This window comes from Protopterus annectens, chromosome 2.part0 (assembly GCF_019279795.1).
Source record: "Protopterus annectens isolate FY-2018-M chromosome 2.part0, PAN1.0, whole genome shotgun sequence".
NCBI lineage: Eukaryota > Metazoa > Chordata > Ceratodontiformes > Protopteridae > Protopterus > Protopterus annectens.
The window spans coordinates 1,558,338,737-1,558,358,395 of record NC_056728.1 but is presented as its reverse complement, the minus strand read 5'-3'; the positions used below and the strand labels follow the sequence as shown (position 1 = coordinate 1,558,358,395).

Below are 19,659 nucleotides of genomic sequence, written 5' to 3'. Positions count from 1 at the left end.
TCACATGGCTATGCCCTTGCTACCCACCAGGTTGACCCGTACCATACACACCCTCTGACCCACTCTCATACTCCCTTTCACTTCTTTCCCTTCAAGAAGAATCGTGACTCCTCCTTATAGTGCCTCACCTGCGAACGCCCACACCAACAGTCAGAAATTATACACCTTACAACTTTAAACCCAACTACATCTCACAAAACTAACCCTAACATCCACTCCCCCTTTTACTTACATTTGTCTCAGTCAGTGTTATTACTGGAAACCAGTACATTCTAAGTACTACTTTACTCTAACTTAAACTATGGAATTTTGTTAAAACTTGCAACTACCAATGAATAATGTACTTTGTAACTTTAAAACTATGGAATCTTGTTAAATCATGTGTTTTCCTACGAATACTTGCTTGCTATGTAGAAATCTCATAGTTGTTTGTTCTTAATCTGTGGAGCTTTTCTCCCCGACCCTCCACTGAAAATGGACATGTATCCAGTCGGACTCTTCGGGTCAACAAATGTAAAATAAATAAAATAAGAAATAAATAGACAACAGAGATTTGAAATATTACCCCATATCATTAAAGAAAGCTTCAGATACTTTATTCTTGGCACACAAAGTAGCCATTCATTCTGTAAAGCTTTAGACTTCTGCATCCTTGGGGGGGGGGGGGGGGCACTGTTTCAATATTACCTTAAGATATTTAAAAAGGTAATAGAACAAGGAAAAGGTTTCAAACACTGTGCCTTTACTTCACAAAGTAACTTGCCTCTGTGCTACCACTAGGCACCAGGCTTAATTTTTAAAAAGCTTGAAACCTTGTACCCTCAGCACACAAAACCGCTTGTTAGCTGAGGTTTTCTTCTCTTCATTACAACTAGACCACAGGGATACACTTTAAGCATTAGTTTAAGTCACTTAAAAATGTTAAATATTAAAACTGGGAAAAAGCTGCAAAGCTCATATCCTTGGCACAGAAAGCAGCTCATTAACAATGCAGTGTTTTAGTCCTCTATACTAATTGGGGAGGGGCTCATCCTCATGTGGGTTCTGAACTATATGAAGTATGAAACTTTAATGTGTGAAATCACTGAATGACTGTGATAGTCTGTGAGTTATGGGGACTAGAGCAGGAACAAAATCAGAGGCATTTGTGAATGATGATGATGCATCCATCTGGGGAGCTGCCATATCTCAAAATGGCCATCCTGTAAACTTCTGAACAAAGGCAGGAGTTTCACTAGATGGCACCAGAAAGAATTTTCTAAATATTATGAGAGTCACTTAAAAAGTTAAACAATTGCAACAGATCTATCATCGTCAAGCAGTTTCAGAACCATAAGAAGGAAACCTGAATGCCTGGCATATCTCTTAACTTCCAAGAGCAAAAAATGTAGAAAAAAGCAAACATAATGGGAAGACAAAGGCCTAAAAATCAGAGACAGATTTTAGATATCGCTCTTATTAAAAAACTTACTAGAATAACAGGTTTTACATTAGTGTGCATTTTCTGAAGAGCTTGAAAGTCAAATGCTTGTCATTTACTGATTTCATTCTCATACACTTGCTAGAAAAACACAAATTTTAAGACGAACAAGCCAAAAACATGAAAAATATCTGGATATTTTCTGAAAATCTGGAAAGCTGAAATGTATGTCTTGCATTAGTATTGATGGATTCTAATCATTCCTGTTTAAGAGAAGCAAGGAAAAATAAGAAGTTGCAGCAGGACATTCTGTAACGTAAAGGACAGGTAAGTCTTATAGAAGTATGGTAGTGTGCATGAATGCCAGTGTATGCGTGCGTGTGCATGCATGTATGTGTGTGTGTGTGTGTGTGTGTGTGTGTGTGTGTGTGTGTGTGTGTGTGTGTGTGTCCGTGCATCTGAATATGTGAGAATGAACGGGGGAGGTGCTTGTGTCAATGTGATGTATGGGCAATCAGCAGTGATTTCCAAAGGAAAGGTGCTGATTAGCACTATTAGTAACACCATGTGATTCAGAGACATGCACATTAGCTGATGATGAGGTCTTTCTTGACTGCAGCTAAAGTTTCTCTGAATCATATTTTCTGTGATTGCAGAAACAGCTCCTTTTCCCACAGCTCTTAGGCATACCATGTGCGTGTGTTACTATGAGTGAGTTTTCATTAGCTGTGATACTGTGAGTTAAGGTGTATTACAGGACATACTGTGAGTCAGGGTGCATTGAAGGTGGTACTGCAAATCAGGAGGTATTACAGGTGTTATGGTTGAGTAAGTGTGTATTACAGGTGTTATTGTGAGTCTGGGTACATTACAAGGGGTCTTTATCAGAATAACTAAAGCGCATATGTGCAGCTCCATAAAAGTCAACCCATAATATGCAAAACCTGTAAATAACGAATGGCCACATAATCAAATTTTTTCCTAGTGAAAAAATTCACATGGCCGTTTTGAAAAAAATAAAACTTAAAAACCATCATTAGATGAGGGCCTTTGCTGCCCACACCCCCCAACGTGAGGAACTGTGCCCCCTCACACTGCCCATAACTAAATATACCAACTCCAAGATTGCAATATAGCAAAGGAAAGGGCAACTCCATGTAGTTGCCCAACCACCTCCTTGACCTGTGACATATTCATCTAATCACTTAAATGTGGCTCGATGAACATGTGTCACTCTTTACGTGTTCACTCAAAAGCAGTTTTGTGCTTGTAATATAGACCCCATTACAGATGGTACTGCGAGGCAAGGGGCCCTAATAGTGGTATTATGAACAATGGTGCATTACAGGTAGTACTATGAGTCAGGGTGCATTACAGGTAGAAATATAAGTCATGCTGCATCAAGGGTGGTACTGTGAGTCAGGATGCATCACAGGTACTACTGTAAGTCAGGGTAAATTACAGGTGTTACTGTAAGTCAGGATGTATTACAGATGGTAGTATGAATCAGTGTACATTACACGTGGTACTGAGAGTCAAGGTACATTACAGGCAGTACTGTACGTCTGGGTGCATTGAAGGTGGTGCTGTAAATCATGGGCATTACAGGTGTTATGGTAACTGTGTATTACATTACAGGTTGTACTGAAAGTCAGGGAGCATTGAAGGTGGTACTATGAGTCAGGGTGTATTCCAGGTGTTATTGAGAGTCAGAGTGTATTCCATGAGTTACTGAGAGTCAGAGTGCACTACAGGCATTTCTGTGAGTCAGAGTGCACTATGGGTAGTACTGTATGTTAGGGTGAATTACTGCTGTTACTGTGAGTCAGGGTACATTGCAGGTGTTACTGTGAATCAGGGTGCACTATGAGTGATACTATAAGTCATGGTGAATTACAAGTATTACTGTGAGTCAGGATGCATTGCAGTTGTTTCTATGAGTCTGGGTGTATTACAGGTGTTACTGTGAGTCAGGATGCACTACAGCTGGTACTATAAGTCAGGGTGCATTACAGGAGTTACTGTGAGTCAGGGTACATTACAGGTGTTACTGTGAATCAGGGTGCACTGTGAGTGGTACTATAAGTCAGGTGCATTACAGGTATTACTGTGAGTCTGGGTGCATTATCAGAGGTACTATGAGTCAGGGTGCATAAAAGGTGTTACTGTGAGTCAGGATACAATATGGGTGTCACTACGAGTCAGGGTGAATTACAAGTGGTACTGTGAGTCAGGGTGCACTACAGGTAGTACTGTGAGTAAGGGTGCATTACAGGTGTTATTGTGAGGCAGTCATACTGTGAGTCAGGGTGCATCATGGGTGGCAGTATGAATCAGTCTGAATTATAGATGGTACTGTGAGTCAGTGTGTATTTATTTATTTGACATTTGTTTACTGGGTTAATCCAACTGGGCAGCAGTCCTTTTTCAGAGACCCAAGGAGAAAAACTCCAAAAAGTACAAGTAACAAAAGTAATCACATGACTGAGTTATAACTAAAATTACAATAATTACAATATGTATGAGATGCACGTTGAAGCAACATGCTATAAAATGGTCATTAAATTGAAAGCATAATATAGCACAACGTTTCATACAATAATACGCAGAATTCAAAAAATATAGATAAGTTTATAAAACAGAAAGTAACAAATATATAAACAGGAGATAAGCCCAGGGCAAGAGCCAGTTTCCAAGACTACAGCTGTGAAAGCTGTAGGAACTCCACTCACGCAACCCACATGCAATGTCTCAACCAGGTCTATGACATTAATAGAACTTGTTGGTGGTATATATTTGTGTCCCAACGACTCCTCCATCTGTGGAATAGACTCCCTCTCCATGTCAAGCAGAGTACCTCACTAGCCATTTTTAAGAGGAACATGGACAACTGGATGGGAAACAGAAAATATACCCCTGGGATCTCACCTGTGTCCCTGCTGGACAGGGAAAACAGGTGCTGACTTTGTGGGAGCATGGGTAAAATTCTTGACTAGGCTTATAGGGGCCTCTGGGCCAATAGCCTAGTATCATCCTATGAATCTATGAACTACTGACTATTAGTAGACTTTATTAGAAGTAGAGGCAGAGGGAGGTGGTAGAAAAGGTTGCTGCAATAGTATTATAGGAGGGGCGGTGGATTACATTCATTCATAGCATAAGCATGTCCATGATATACGTAGGGTTTCCATTAGTGTGGTTTTGAAAGAGTTAGGGTTAGAGATCTGTCTAAGACTTAGTGGTAATTCATTCCAAGCATTTGCCACTGAATAGCTGTAGAGGAGCTTACCAATGTTTATGTTGGGTGCATAGACTTGCAGAAGATGCTATAGGGAGCTACAGAGAGCACAGTTTGGAGTGTAGGGCTGCATGAGGGTAGAGGGGGGGACAGGAGGACGGTTCATGTGAGAAAAATGAGCTATGAAAAGTTGGGGTAGTAGGCTTTAATGATGAAATTCCAGCCACTGCAGGGATTTCAAGGCTAGGCAGTGGTGAGAGTGGTAGGGTTTTTTGAGGCAAATCTTACAGTTTTATTATGTCAGTTCCAATTTCAATAGAAGATTGGATTGGATATTAGTGAGAATAGGGGCAGTGTAAAGAAGGCTGGAGAGTAGGACTGCTTGTGTAAGAGAGAGAGCCTAGAGAAAGCTGTGAGGATTTTTTATGCTTGTATTACATGTGTTACTGTGAGTCAGGGTACATCATGTGGTACTCTGAGTCAGGGTGCATTATGGGTGGCACTGTGACTCAGGATTCATTACAGGTGGTACTGTAAGTCATTCTTTATTACAGGTGTTACTGCGAGTTAGGGTGCACTATAGGTGGCATTACAGTCAGCATGCATTACAGGTGGTACTGTGAGTAAGGTTGCATTGCAGGTGTTACTGTGAGTCAGAGTACACTACAGGTGGCAGTGTGAGTCAGAGTTCATTACAGGTGGCAGTGTGAGTCAGGGACCATTACAGGTAGTAGTGTGATTCAGGCTGCATCAAGAGTGGTACTGTGAGTAAGGGTGACTTATAGGTGGTACTGTGAGTCATGGTGCATTACTGCTGCTACTGTAACTCAGGGTGTACTCTGGTTGGTACTATGAGTCGAAGTGCATTACAGGTGTTACTGTGAGTCAGGGTGAATTCCAGTTGTTACTATGACTCAGGGTGTACTACAGGTGTTACTATATGTGTCAGGGTGCATTACAGGTATTACTGTGAGTCAGGGTACAGTACAAATTGTACTATCAGTCAGAGTGAATTACAGGTTTTACTGTGAGTCAGGATATACTATGGGTAAATGTGGATTTCAAGTGCTACTGTACATCAGGGCACATTTTACTTGGTTCTGTGAGTCAGGGAACTTTGCAGGTGGTACTGTGAGTTATGATGCATCAAGGGCAGCAGTGTAAGGCAGGGTACATTACCAGTAGTACTTTCCCTCAGGATACATTGTAGGTCCATCTGTGAGTCACTGTACATTACAGATCATACTATGAATCAAGGTGTATCATGGGTGATACTTTGACTCAGGGTACATTATATGTCATAGTGTGAGTTAGGGTATATTACAGGTAGTGTTATGAGTCATGGCGCATCATGGGTGATACAGTGAGTCAGGGTACTTTACAGGTGGTAATTTGAGTTGTAGTGTATTGCAAGTAGTAGTGTACATCTAGATACGTTATAAGTTGTACTGTGGGTCAGGGTGTATTGCAGATGGAACTCTGAGTCATGGTGCATTACAGGTGTTAGTGTGAGTCAGGATGCACTATGGGTATTACTATGAGTCAGGGTGCATTACAGGTGTTATTGTGAGGCAGGGTACTTTACAGGTCATACTGTGAGTCAAGTTGCATCATGGGTGGCAGTGTGAATCAGGGTGCATTATAGGTCATACTGTGAGTCATTGTTTATTACAAGTGGTACTGTGAGTCACAGTGCATTACTGGTGGTACTGTGTGTCAGGGTTCATTACAGGTGGTACTATGAGTAAGGGTGCATTGCGGCTGTTACTGTGAGTCAGGGTGCACTACAGGTGGCACTATGAGTCAGAGTGCATTACAGGTGGTACTGTGAGTCAGAGTCCATTGCAGGTAGTAATGTGATTTAGGCTGCATCAAGGGTGGCACAGTGAGTCAGGGTGTATTACAGGTGGTACTGTTAGTCAGGGTTCATATCAGTAGTAGTATGAGTAAGGTTGAATCAAGTGAGGTACTTTGAGGCATGGTGTATTAAAGGTGGTACTGTGAGTCAGGGTACATTACAGGTGTTACTGTGAGTCAGGGTGTCTCATGTGTGGTACTGTGAGTCAGGGTGCATTACAGGTGGTGCCGTAGCTCAGGGCATATTACATCTGGAACTGTGAGGCAGGGTACAATACAGGTGATACTGCAAGCCAGGCTGAATTGCATGTGATACTGTGCATCAGGGTACATTACAGAAGATAATGTGAGTCAGGGAGCATTGCAGGTGGTACTGTGAGTCAGGGTGCATTATAGGTGTTACTGTGAGGCAGAGTACATTACCAATAGTACTATAAGTCATGGTGCATTGCAAGTGGTACTGTGAGTCAAGATTCATTCCAGGTCATACTGTGAGTCAGGGCACATTACAGGTAGTACTGTAAGCCAGAGTGCTTCATGGGTGGTACTGTAAATCAGGGAGCACTACAGGTGTTGCTGTGAGTCATGTTTATTACAGTTGTTACTGGGAGTTAGGATACATTACAGGTTGTGTTATGAGTCAGGGTGCATTTCAGGTGTTACTGTGAGTCAGGGGGCACTGCGGGTAGTACTATGAGTCTGGGTGCATTACAGGTGTTACTGTGATTTAATGTGCACTATGGGTGCTTCTATGAGTCAGGGTGCATTACAGGTGGCACTATGAGCCAAGGTGCATTACAAATTGTGCTATGAGTCTGAGTACATTTCAGTTAGTAGCGTGTGTCAGGCAACATCAAGGTGGCACTGTAAGTCAGGGTGCATTGCCAGCAGTACTGTGAGTCAGAGTGCATTACAGGTAGTAGTATGAGTCAGGCTACATCGATGGTATTACTGTGAGTCAAAGTTCATTACATGTGGTCCTGTGAGCCATGGTATATTACAGCTGGTACTGTGAATAAGGGTACATTATGAGTGGTACTGTGAGTCAGGGTACGTTGGAAGTGTTGTGCTTCAGGGTTCATTACATGTGGTTCTGTGAGTTAGGGAGTACTGTAGGTGGTACTGTGAGTAAAGGTGCATCAAGGGTAGTACTGTGAGGCATGGTACGTTATAGATCATATTCTGAGACAGGGTATATTGCATGTTGTACTGTGAGTCAGGGTAGAGTACAGGTAGTGCTGGGAGTCAGGGTGCATTATGGGTGATACAGTGAGTCAGGGTATATTACAGGTGGTACTTTGAGTCATAATGCATTGCAAATGGTACTGTGCATCAGGATACATTACAGGTAGCACTGTGAGACAGGGTGCATTGCAGGTGGTACTCTAAGTCCAGGTACACTGCAGGTTGTACTGTGAGTCAGGGTCCATTACAGGTGCTACTGTAAGTCAGAGTGCTTCATTGGTGATTCTGTGAGTCAGGGTGCAGTACAGTGTTGTGGTGAGTCATGTGTATTACAGGTTTTACTGGGAGTCAGGGTACATTGCAGGTGGTATTATGAGTCAGGGTGCATTCCAGGTATTACAGTAAGTCATGGTACACTATGGGTAGTACTATGAGTCTGGGTGCATTACAGGTGTTACTGTGATTTAATGTGCACTATGGGTGCTTCTATGAGTCAGAGTGCATTGCAGATGTTACTGTGGTCAGGGTGCATTGCAGCTCTTATTGTGAGTCAGGGTGCACTTCTAGTTGTACTATGAGTCAGGGTGCATTGCAGGTGTTCCTGTGAGTCAAGGTGTACCACAGGTTACACTATAAGTCAGAGTGCATTAAATATGGTGCTATGAGTCAGCGTACATTACAGTTAGCAGTCTGTGTCAGGCAACATCAAGGGTAGCACTGTGAGTCAGGGTGCATTACAGGTGGTACTTTAAGTCAGGGTGTATTACAGGTAGAAGTATGTGTCAGGTTGCATCAATAGTGTTACTGTGAGTCAAAGTTCATTACACATGGTACAGTGAGTCATGGTATCTTACAGCTGGTACTGTGACTAAGGGTACATTATGGGTGCTACTGTAAGTCAGGGTGCATTGGAAGGGTATTGTGCTTCAGGATTCATTACATGTGGTTCTGTGAGTCAGGGAATATTACAGGTGGTACTGTGAGTCAGGGTGCATCAAGGGCAGTACTGTGAGGCATGGTACATTACAGGCCATATTCTGAGGCAGGGTATACTATGTTATACTGTGAGTCATTGTACATAAAAGGTAGTGCTGTGAGTCAGGGTGCATTATGGGTGATACAGTGAGTCAGGGTATATTACAGGCGGTATTTTGAGTCATAATGCATTGCAAATGGTACTGTGCATCAGGATACATTACAGGCAGTACTGTGAGACAGGGTGCATTGCAGGTGGTCCTCTGACTCATGGAACATTATAAGTGTTACTGTGAGGTGGAGTGCACTATGTGTGGTACTACGAGTCAGAGTGCATTACATGTTATATTGTATATTATGGATAGTACAGTGAGTCAGGGTGAATTATGGTTGGTAGAGTGAATCAGGGTGCAGTATAGGTGGCACTGTAAGTCATTCTGTATTAATGGTGGTACTGTGAGTCAGGATACATTACTGGTGGTACTGTGAGTCTGGGTGCATCAGGGGTGGCACTGTGAGTCAGGGTTCATTACAGCTGGTACTGTGAGTCAGCTTGCATTACAGATGTTACTGTGAGTCAGGGTGCACTACAGGTGGTATTACAGTGAGGGTGCATTACAGGTTGTGGTGTGAGTCACTGTGCATTGCATGTGTTACGGTGAGTTATTGTGTACTACAGATGGCACTATGACTCAGGGAGAATTACAAATGGTTGTAAAAACACCACAGGAGCAAAAATATGCTGTGAAGTGTTTTAATTCACAGCTAGTAGCACTGGTACCTCAGCTTTTCACCTACAATGGATATAATGCATAATTAACAGCCATTAATTTATACAAAAATCAAAACCCTTAAACCATTAATTAGCTTAAAGTGACATATACCTAATTTAATAAATACATCTTCAGCATAACATACCAATTTAAATATATATATAGAAAAGCACTTTTAATTTAACCAATAACATATTATTATCTTTTATTTTCTTATATTTAATATTTTAAATACAGTTTAAATACAATTTAAATACATCTGCTTTTAAACTGAGCATCTTTAACAACTCAAACAACTTAAACAGGCTAAACCTAATACACTACCCCTACGTGACAATGTTCTATAATTTAAAATGAAATTGCTTTCCAATTTCAATAGTTTCCTGACTTTATCTCCCCCCTATATAATACCGGTTGGGCAAGAACAGTAAAGAAAAAAACAGGGCACATTTCCTTCATGCATATTAACAAATATCAAAATGCTCTGGGACTGGACTTCTCATATTTTTATTCTGAATGTCTTTCAAATGTTCCATAATCCTAACCTTAATAGCCCTCTTGGTTTGACCAATATACCATTTGATGTCAGCACAACCACAGCCTATAGCATACACCACCACACATGAATAGCAACTAAATTTAACTTTGCACAGAAACGTTTTACCATTAATACAATTACCCGAAATATCTTTTATATATGTGCACACTTTACAATGCCCACAGGCGAACACACCCAAGGGTTTCCGTGAACCACTGGAACACCCCATATTTAAGAGTTCCTTCAAATTGGCATAGTGCCCATAGGAGAATCTAATGAATCTGAGAAATAATTTCCCCATATTTACATCCTCACATACAACATGCCACAGATCCAAAATGATTTTCCTCATGGTCTTCAAAAAAACAGAACATTTAGATACAAAAAATGAGATCCTTCCCTTCTATCATATTATTATGACTCTTCATACTCATCTTTTTACCTCCATATTTACCATGTATAACTTCATCCAAGGCATGTTGCAGAATCTCTTCACTATACCCTCTTTTACAGAACCTGTTTTAGCTTCCAAGAGAAATTTCATCTTACAAACCTCCTCGGAAGTATTATGGGCAATACACTTGAATTCACCCACAGACAAAGAATTAAGCAAATGCAGGGGGTGCATGCTATCTGTATGTAAAAAATATTTATTGCAGTAGCTTTACTATGAGGTCTAAACTGAATGTTCTCCTCCAACTCCACATAGAATTCCACATCCAAAAATTCAATTGTGAAATCACCTTAACCATAGAAAACTTAAGATTATGATCATTAGAATTCAAATCTGAAAAGAATAAATCAAACACATGTGGGTCACCCTTGCAAAGAAAAATAAGATCATCAATATATTGCTTAAACAACACAACATATCTTCTGTAAAATTCTGTAGTATAGATACATTTTCTTTCAAAAAATCCCATATATAACACAGCATATGTAGGGGCATAAGATGCCCCCATTGCCATCCCTCTCAATTGAAGAAAAATGTCATTCTCAAACTTAAAATAGTTGTGTGTTAACCAAAATTCCAAAAACCTCACCACAAAAGCAGTTCTAGGGCCATCATCCATAATGTCCCACACATCCTCCAACTCCCACTTCAGCTGAATGTTTGTGTACATTGAGTTAACATCAACCACCATCCAATAATATTCATCATGCCAAGACAGTTTTTTGACTTCTTTACATAACTCTTCAGTATTTATCACATGCGCAGAAACCCTTTTCAAGTATTTTTTTAAATAAAGAACCCAAAAAATACCTACATTTTGTAAGTATGAACCCACCCCCAAGACAATGGGTCTCCCCGGTGGGTTCAACAAATTCTTATGTACTTTTGGTAAGGCATAAAAAGTGGGGTCACATGGTTTTTCTATGTATAATTTTTTAGCATTATCCCTGGTTAAAAAAACCTAACCTTTCACCTCTTTCCAATAATTCAAGCAACTGCTCATTAAAATTTTGCACAGGATTAGAATTCAATTTAAAATAATCCTCTTTTACAAACAAAAGATTGTACACCATAACATTATATTTAACCCTCAACATCACCACCCAGTTGCCCCTTTTGTCTGCCTGCTTGAAAAAAAAGTTTAACAGTTGACCCCTACGTGTATTCAACATATTCCATTCATCCTTAGATTTGTTATAATGCTTCACACTTCTAATAAAATTTGATTATTCATGTTCAACTTTCTTAACTAACATTTGCTTAAACAGGACAACAGCTGGCAACAATTTGGGTGGGATAAACCTACTTTGGGTCAGTAGGTTAGGGACAGCCCATTTACCATACCCTGTTTCAAACCCATCAGTGCATCTCTCATCAACCTCAGAATCATTTTCAAACAAGTCATCATAAATGGAAACATTCAAAAGTGGATCATCATCCATTACACTATTTTCATCATTGTTCACATCAGTCACAGCATTTTTATTTTTACCATAATAAAACACAGTTAAGTGCAATTTCATGCAGAATCTTTTTACTTACAATAATGTCTGCAAGAGTAGGTAACTGAAAAGGCACAAATTTTGTCCCTGTAGAAAGCAAGTCATTCGCAATACTATTTAACTCAGTCAGACAAATTCACAACTTTCAATACATTATCAACATTACTTTGCACACTTTCATGTTGAACATGAGAAAAGTCCAAAGAGGAAAAAGTCTCTGTTAATTTTAATGAAGAAATCACCACCTGTTTTTCAGCCCCATGACATCTCAATGATCCTTTTTCCCTCTGTAATGGTTTTGTTTTGCCTTTCCCTGTACTAGATGGCAGGCTGACAAGCTAGCTTCAGTTTCAACAGTATGAGAGGAATCTGAAAACAATTCTCCCTCAACTGTTTCAAACAAAACACTTTTCTTGGAAGTAATATCCAGTAAAGAAGCTGATGAGTCTCACACTACTTTGTAGTCAGAATCAAACTTCCTGTTGGTTTTGGACCTTCCTCTATGCTGAGAATGCTGCCAACCATATATGGATCCATTGCGGAAGTCATTTATATCACGAAGATGGTACTGTGAGTCACAGTCCATTGCAGGCAGTTGTGTGAGACAGGCTGCATCAAGGTTGATACTGTGAGTCAGATGGCATTACAAGTGGTACTGTTAGTCAAGGGTACCTTATAGATGGAACTGTGAGGCAGAGTACACTACAGGTGGTACTGTTAGTCAGAGTGAATGGCTGGTGGTACTGTGTATCAGAGTACATTTCCGGAGGTACTGTGAGTCAGGCTGCATTACAGGTGTTACTGTGAGACAGGGCACATTACAAATAGTACTGTGAGTCAGGGTACATTGCAGGTGGTACTGTGAGTCAGAGTGCATCCTGGGTGGTACTGTGAGTCAAGGTTCACTACAGGGGTTTTTATGAGATAGTATGTATTCCAGTCACTGTGAGTCTGGTACATTACAGGGGTATTATGACTCATGGTGCATTTGGGATGTTACTGTTAGTCAGGGTGCAGTATGGGTGGTACTCTGAGTAAGGGTGCATTGCAGGTGTTACTGTAAGTCAGGGTGCATTGCAGCGGTTATTGTGGTTCAGGGTGCACTACATGTGGTATTATGAGTCCGGATGCATTACAGGAGTTGCTGTGAGTCGAGGTGCACTACAGATTGTACTATTAGTATATATATACCTTACTTATTTTGAATAACTGCATGTAAACTCTCTTCCCTCTTCTAGCATAAGAATGTAAGAACCCTTAGATATTTTATTATGAAGACAGTTGATCATGCTTGCTCTGAGTGCTGACACCTGTAAACTGTGATGTTCTCTAATATCTGTTAACTGTGTTGTATGCTGTACTTTTTATGCATATGCATTTTCTTACTGTATTGATATTGTATATGTATTATACCTTTAAAATTATGTAACCCTTACTGTATTTGTTTATAGAGCTTTTCTCCCCTGGTCCCCACTGAAAACGGGCACTTTCAGGCCCAGTGGAGTTCCGCGGTAATCAAACTGAAAATAAAAAAAATAAATAAAATAAATAATAGTTAGGGTGCATTATGGGCTTTACTTTGAGTCAGTGTGCATTGTAGTTGTTACTGTGAGTCAGGGTGTACTATGGGTGGCACGCTGAGTGATGGTGCATTACAGATGGTACTGTGAGTTAGGGTGCATTACAGGTAATAGTCTGAGTCAGACTGTATCAATGGTGCTACTGTGAGTCAGGGAGCATCACAGGTGGTACTGTGAGTCAGGGTACATTACAGGTGGTAATATGACTCAAGGAGCATTTCAAGTGGTACTGTACATCAGGGTACATTCCATTTGCTTCTGTGAGTCAGGGGCATTGCAGGTGGTACTGTGAATGAGGGTGCATCAAGGGCAGTACTGTGAGGCAGGGTATGTTACAGCTGGCACTGTGAGTCAAGATGCACTATGAGTGGTACTATGAGTAAGGTTACATTGCAGTTGTTATTGTCAGGCAGTTGTATTGTGAGTCAGGGTGCATCATGGATGACAGTATGAATCAGGCTGCATTATAGGTGGTACTGTGAGTCGGTGTATATTTATTTATTTATTTACTTATTTATTTGACATTTGTTGACTGGGTTAGTCTGACTGGGCAGCAGCCCTTTTTCAGCAGAGGCCAAAGGAGAAAACTTCCAAAAAGTATAAGTAACAAAAGTAATCACATGACAGAGATATAACTAAAAGTACAATAATTTCAGTATGTGTGGATGTATGTTGAAACAACATGCTAGAAATGGTCATTAAATTGAAAACATAATATAGTATGAAGTGTCATACAATAGTAAGCAGAATGCAGAAAATATAGATATGTTTATAAAACAGAAAGTAACAACTATAAAAACAGGAGATAAGCCCAGGGCAAGAGACAATTTCCAAGACTACAACTGTGGAAGATGTAGAAGCTGTAGGAACTAACTACTGACTATTAGTAGATGTTATTTGAAGCAGAGGCAGAGAGAGGTAGGAGAAGAGGCTGCTGCAATAAGAGGGGAGGTGGATTAAGTTGGGTCATAGCATAAGCGTGTCCATTATATACATAGAGTTTCCTTTAGTGTTGTTTTGAAAGAGTTGGGGTTAGAGATCTGTCTAACACTTAGTGGTAATTTATTCCAAGCACTTGCCACTGAGTAGCTGTGGAGAAGTTTACCAATGTTTTTTTGGGTGCATAGACTTGCAGAATATGCTGTTGGGAGCTATGGAGGGTGCAGTTGGGAGTGTGAAGGCTGCCAGCCCAGCTAGTTAGAATTTTGCAAATAATCCTATGTCATTTGTAAATATTAATATAATCCACAGGCTTGCCTTACAAACATAAGATAACTTTATGTTATGATTAATCTATATGTTATGTGCTGAAATTCAAAAATGTAACCACAGTGCACTCTGCTGAAGAAGAGCAAAAATGTATATGGGCTATATGCCTGTGCAAATGTATGTTTTCATAGCAGACGTTGGGACATACAGAGTTAACTTGCAAACTCTGAGAAAATAAATAAAGAATTTTACGAGTGTATTTACCAGAACTAGAAGACAGAATGTCTGCAGCTGGAAATTCTTTCTATTGTTTGAGACAGAAATAATTACTAGGTTTAAAATGTGAAAGTGTTAATTGTGTTATGCCTTCCAGTTTCAGACAAGCTTCTAAGAGATAAGTGTCAGCTTCTAAGTGATACATATTTTTCAGAGAGACATGTTAAATTCTTTTGGTTTCTGTTTAGCATGGGAACTAGATGCAGATGTCAAATAGTCATGTCATCTAGCTAACCCATCAATAATGTGTATTATTAATTTAAGAACTATCTCAAAGAGAAAGTCAGTGCATTTAAGCAATAACCCATGGCTGGGTGTGGGTAATGCTGGATTTACCCATGGTTGGCATGGTTTGGTCACGAGGGCAAAGCCCGAGTGACCAAACGAAGCCAACCGTGGGTAAATCCAGCATTACCCACACCCAGCCATGGGTTATTGCTATTATACAATGGTGTTAGTTTTGTGTTGTGCTATGTTTTTGTTGTTGTTATTTAGGTTTTTGTTTGCTTTAGTTTGTATTCTTCCACTTTCTGTGAGATAAAATAGTCCACACTTTATTTTGTCTTTTAATTTAAATACAAGTTATTTGTTTTTTCAAGAAGTCTTAGCAAATAATTATATAAATAAATGTTTTTAAAGCTTTTGGTGTGTTTTTAGAATTGACAGGGAGAACGTATTGTAACTGTTTTTTAATTTAGTGCAGTTATTTACATTTTTTCCTTACTGACTGTGTATGAAGCTACAGTGCGTATTTAAACTGTATTTTTGAAAGTGTTAATTTTTATGAGAAGCTAGAGTTAGGGACATATACAGGTTGACAGTCCATGGTGATGTGTTTTCCAGTAATGCTTTTAAGTTAGTAACATCTGACGCTTATAAGAAAAAGATTCATAAGCCTAGAGGCAGATGAAAGTGTGTGTGAATATGTTGCTGAACTAAGCACTTATTTTCATAGGTGTGTTAGTGGATATCAGGTCACCACTTTTGAAAGGCTGGCAGACCTTTTGGTGAGGGAACAAAGCCCTTAGCACTTTGCCTGAGGACATGAGGATCTGGTTAACGTCAGAGGATACCTAACTTCCTGTGGAAGGGGAGCTGGGAAGGGTTACAAAGAGATAGAGTTGAGACAGGCTCGGTTTTCAGACCCTACATTACAAGGCCTGAGGGAGGCAGCTAGGGAGGCACCTGATTCTCAAGGGACAGGGGAATCTATATACTGGGACAAAGGGTTACTGTATAGAGAGTGGACCCCTGAGTGAGGGCTAGCAGGGGAGAGAATACAGCAGTTGGTAGTGCCTAGAGCCTACCATCTGGCACATCTAGCCATAACCCATGATATTCCCTTTTTAGGCAATATAGGCATAAAATGTACAAAGATATGTATTATGCAGAACTTCTAATGGCCTGGGAATTCCAGAAATGTAACAGGGTGCTGCAGTAACTGTGAGCAGTGCCAAAAGGTAGGCAAGGCAGGAGACAAGGTGAAAGCTCATTTGATGCTGTTGCCTGTGATAGATGAGCCATTTCAGAGGGTAGCTATGGATATTGTGGGGCCTCTGAGTACCCCAAGTTTCACAGGGAAAAAGTATATCCTATTGGTGGTAGATGATGCTACCAGATACCCTGAGGCAGTGGCTCTGTCCTCCACTGAGGCAGAAAAGTTATCAAATGCTTTGTTAGAGATTTTCAGCAGGATAGGTTTCCAAAAAGAAATACTGATTGACAGAGGTTCCAATTTCATGTCAGACCTGCTGGTTTGTCTGTGGAAGTACTGTGGGCTGAAGCAACTAAAGACCACCCCTTACCATCCCCATACTAATGGCCTTGTTGGGACATTAAACTCTACACTCAAGTCCATGCTATGGGCATTTGCAGACCAGTTTAAGAGGGACTGGGACAAATATTTGTCCCATCTGTTGTGTGCTTACAGAGATGCTCCCCGGGAATCCACAGGTCTTTCACCCTTTCAGTTGCTGTATGGGCATAGGCTGAAGGGGCCTCTAGATTTAATTTGAGATGAGTGGGAGGGTATGTGTGAATCCCACAAGGAGTCTGATGTGGCATTTGTCCTAAACCTCAGGACAGGCTCAGGGAACTCATGAACTTGGCCCAGAAGAACCTGGTAGAAGCCCAACAGCAGAAAAAGGTCTGGCATAACAGAAATGCTCAAGCTTGAGAGTATGCTGTAGGGCAGCAGGTAATGGTTCTCATTCCTGTCAGATACAACAAGCTGCAGGCAGCTTAGGAAGGACGCTACAAAGTGGTAAGGAAGGTCAGTGATGTTAAGTACATGGTAGAACTACTAGACAGGAGGCAATTGCACAAATTGTACCATGTTAACATGCTGAAACCTTACCATGATAGGGAGGCCCTTGTGCTGAGTATTTGCAGTGGATTGCAGGAGGAGACTGAGGGAGATCTGGTGACTGTTCCCCTCAGTGAGGCTCAGACTGACACCTCAGTGGAAGGAGTAGCAATGTCCCAGCAGCTATCTCTTACCCAGGTTTGAGAACTCTGAGCAGTGTTACAGGAAATTGGAGACATGTTCACTGGGAAACTAGGGTGCACCCACCTGGTGCAGCACCAGGTGGATACAGGACTCCAAAGGCTTATTAGGCAAGCCCCTTATAGGGTGCCTGAGAGAGTCAAACAGATTCTGAGGGAGGAAATACAGGAAATGTTAGAACTAGGGGTAATTTGGGAGTCCAGCAGTCTCTGGGCCTCCCCAATGGTGCTGGTACCAAAGAAAGATGGCAGCACCATGTTCTGTGTGGGCTTCAGGAAATTAAATAATTACACAGAGTCAGATGCTTACCCCATGCCTAGGACAGATGAAGTTCTAGAGCAGCTGGGTAGGGCTAAATATCTTACCACCATTGATATTACCAAGAGTTGCTGCCAGGTGCCCTTGACTCCCAGTGTTAGAGAGAGAGAGGTCAGCCTTTGTGACCCCTTTTTGCTTTTATGAGTTCACAAAGATTCCGTTTGGGATGAAAAATGCCCCAGTGACTTTCCAGAGGCTGATAGATCATATCCTAGCAGGAGCAGGATATTTTGCCCGTGCTTACCTAGATGATATTGCCATCTACAGCCATTCCTGGCAAGAGCACCTTCAGCATGTCAGGGAGGTGCTGGGCAGATTACAGAGGGCAGGGATGACCATCAAGCTCAGCAAATGTCAGGCAGGTATGGCAGAGGTCTCCTACTTGGGCCATAGAGTGGGAGTGGTAAGATCAGGCCAGAACTGGCCAAAGTGGGAGCCAAAAAACAAAAAGCAGGTGAGGGCATTCTTAGGGACAGTAGGGTACTACAGAAAGTTTTTCCCAATTATAGTACCATAGCTGCTCCCCTCACAGACCTGACAAGGAAAAACAGGCCAGATAAGGTAGTGTGGACCCCAGCATGTGAGTAGGCATTCCAAAAGCTTAAAGAAGCTTTGGGAGGACACCCTGTGTTAGCCAGTCCAGATGCTTAGAACCATGGGATGGGGGCTGTACTTAGACAGATTTCTTCAGAGGGGGAAGAACATCCAGTGGTTTATCTCAGTGATAGGCTCCAACCCAGGGAGGAATGCTATGCAGCTGTAGAAAAGGAATGTCTAGCCATAGTGTGGGCACTGCAGAAACTTCAGCTTTATTTGTATGGAAGAAAATTCACTGTAGTTACAGATCACAATCCCCTAATGTGGTTACATTGAACCAGCCAGCAAAATGCCAAGTTGCTAAGATGGAGCCTAGGATTGCAAGCATATGATATGACAGTGCAACACCGCAGTGGGGTTAGCAATGCCAACGCAGATGAGCTCTCAAGACAGGGAATGGGGTAAGGTATTCCCAGATAGGCTCAATTCTGTCAAGCAATGTTTCTCAAGGATCACTTGAAAAACTAGCTTGAGTTCTTGGGGGGTGGGGGGAGTTGAACTGTGAATGCTGCCAGCCCAGCGAGTTAGAATTTTTGTAAACAATCATATGTCAATAGTACATATTAATATGATCCACAGGCTTGCCTTACAAATGTAAGAGAACTATATGTTATGATTAAATTATATGCTATGTGCTGAGCTTCAAAAATGTAACCACAGTGCACTGTGCTGGAGAAGAGCAAAAATGTATATGGGCTATATGCTGGTGCCAATGTACATCTTCATAGCAGAAGTTGGGACATACAAATTAACTTGCAAACTCTGAGAAAATAAATAAATAAAGAATTTTACAAGTGTATTTACCAGAACTACAAGACAGAATGTCTGCAGCGGGAAATTCTTCTATTGTTTGAGACAGAAATAATTACTAGGTTTAAAATGTAAAAGTCTTAATTGTTTTACGGCTTCCAGTTTCAGGCAAGCTACTAAGAGATACATTATTTTCATAGAGACATATAAAATTCTGTTGGTATCTGTTTAGCCTGAAACTAGATGCAGATGTCAAATAGTGATGTCATCTAGCTACCCCAGCAATAATGTGTATTATTAATTATAAGAACTATCACAGAGAGAAAGTCAGTGCATTTTGTATTTTGTTCTGTACCTGTAAACATCCCTTCAGCACTTCTCATCTATATCTGCCTGGTTCTTTAAGTAAGACATTTAGAGCAAAGTATCTCTTAGAGATAGATAGGAATATAGCAAGAGTAGTCTAGATGTTTCCTGTGTT

The 19,659-nt window shown here is 40.9% G+C and overlaps 1 protein-coding gene across 1 annotated transcript in view; it reads left to right on the top strand.

Moving 5' to 3' along the window:
• The window catches only part of LOC122792853 (exostosin-1-like), a 1,813,286-nt gene that overhangs the window by 1,475,675 nt on the left and 317,952 nt on the right, over window positions 1-19,659 (top strand). The gene's annotated exons all lie outside the window — the stretch shown is intronic.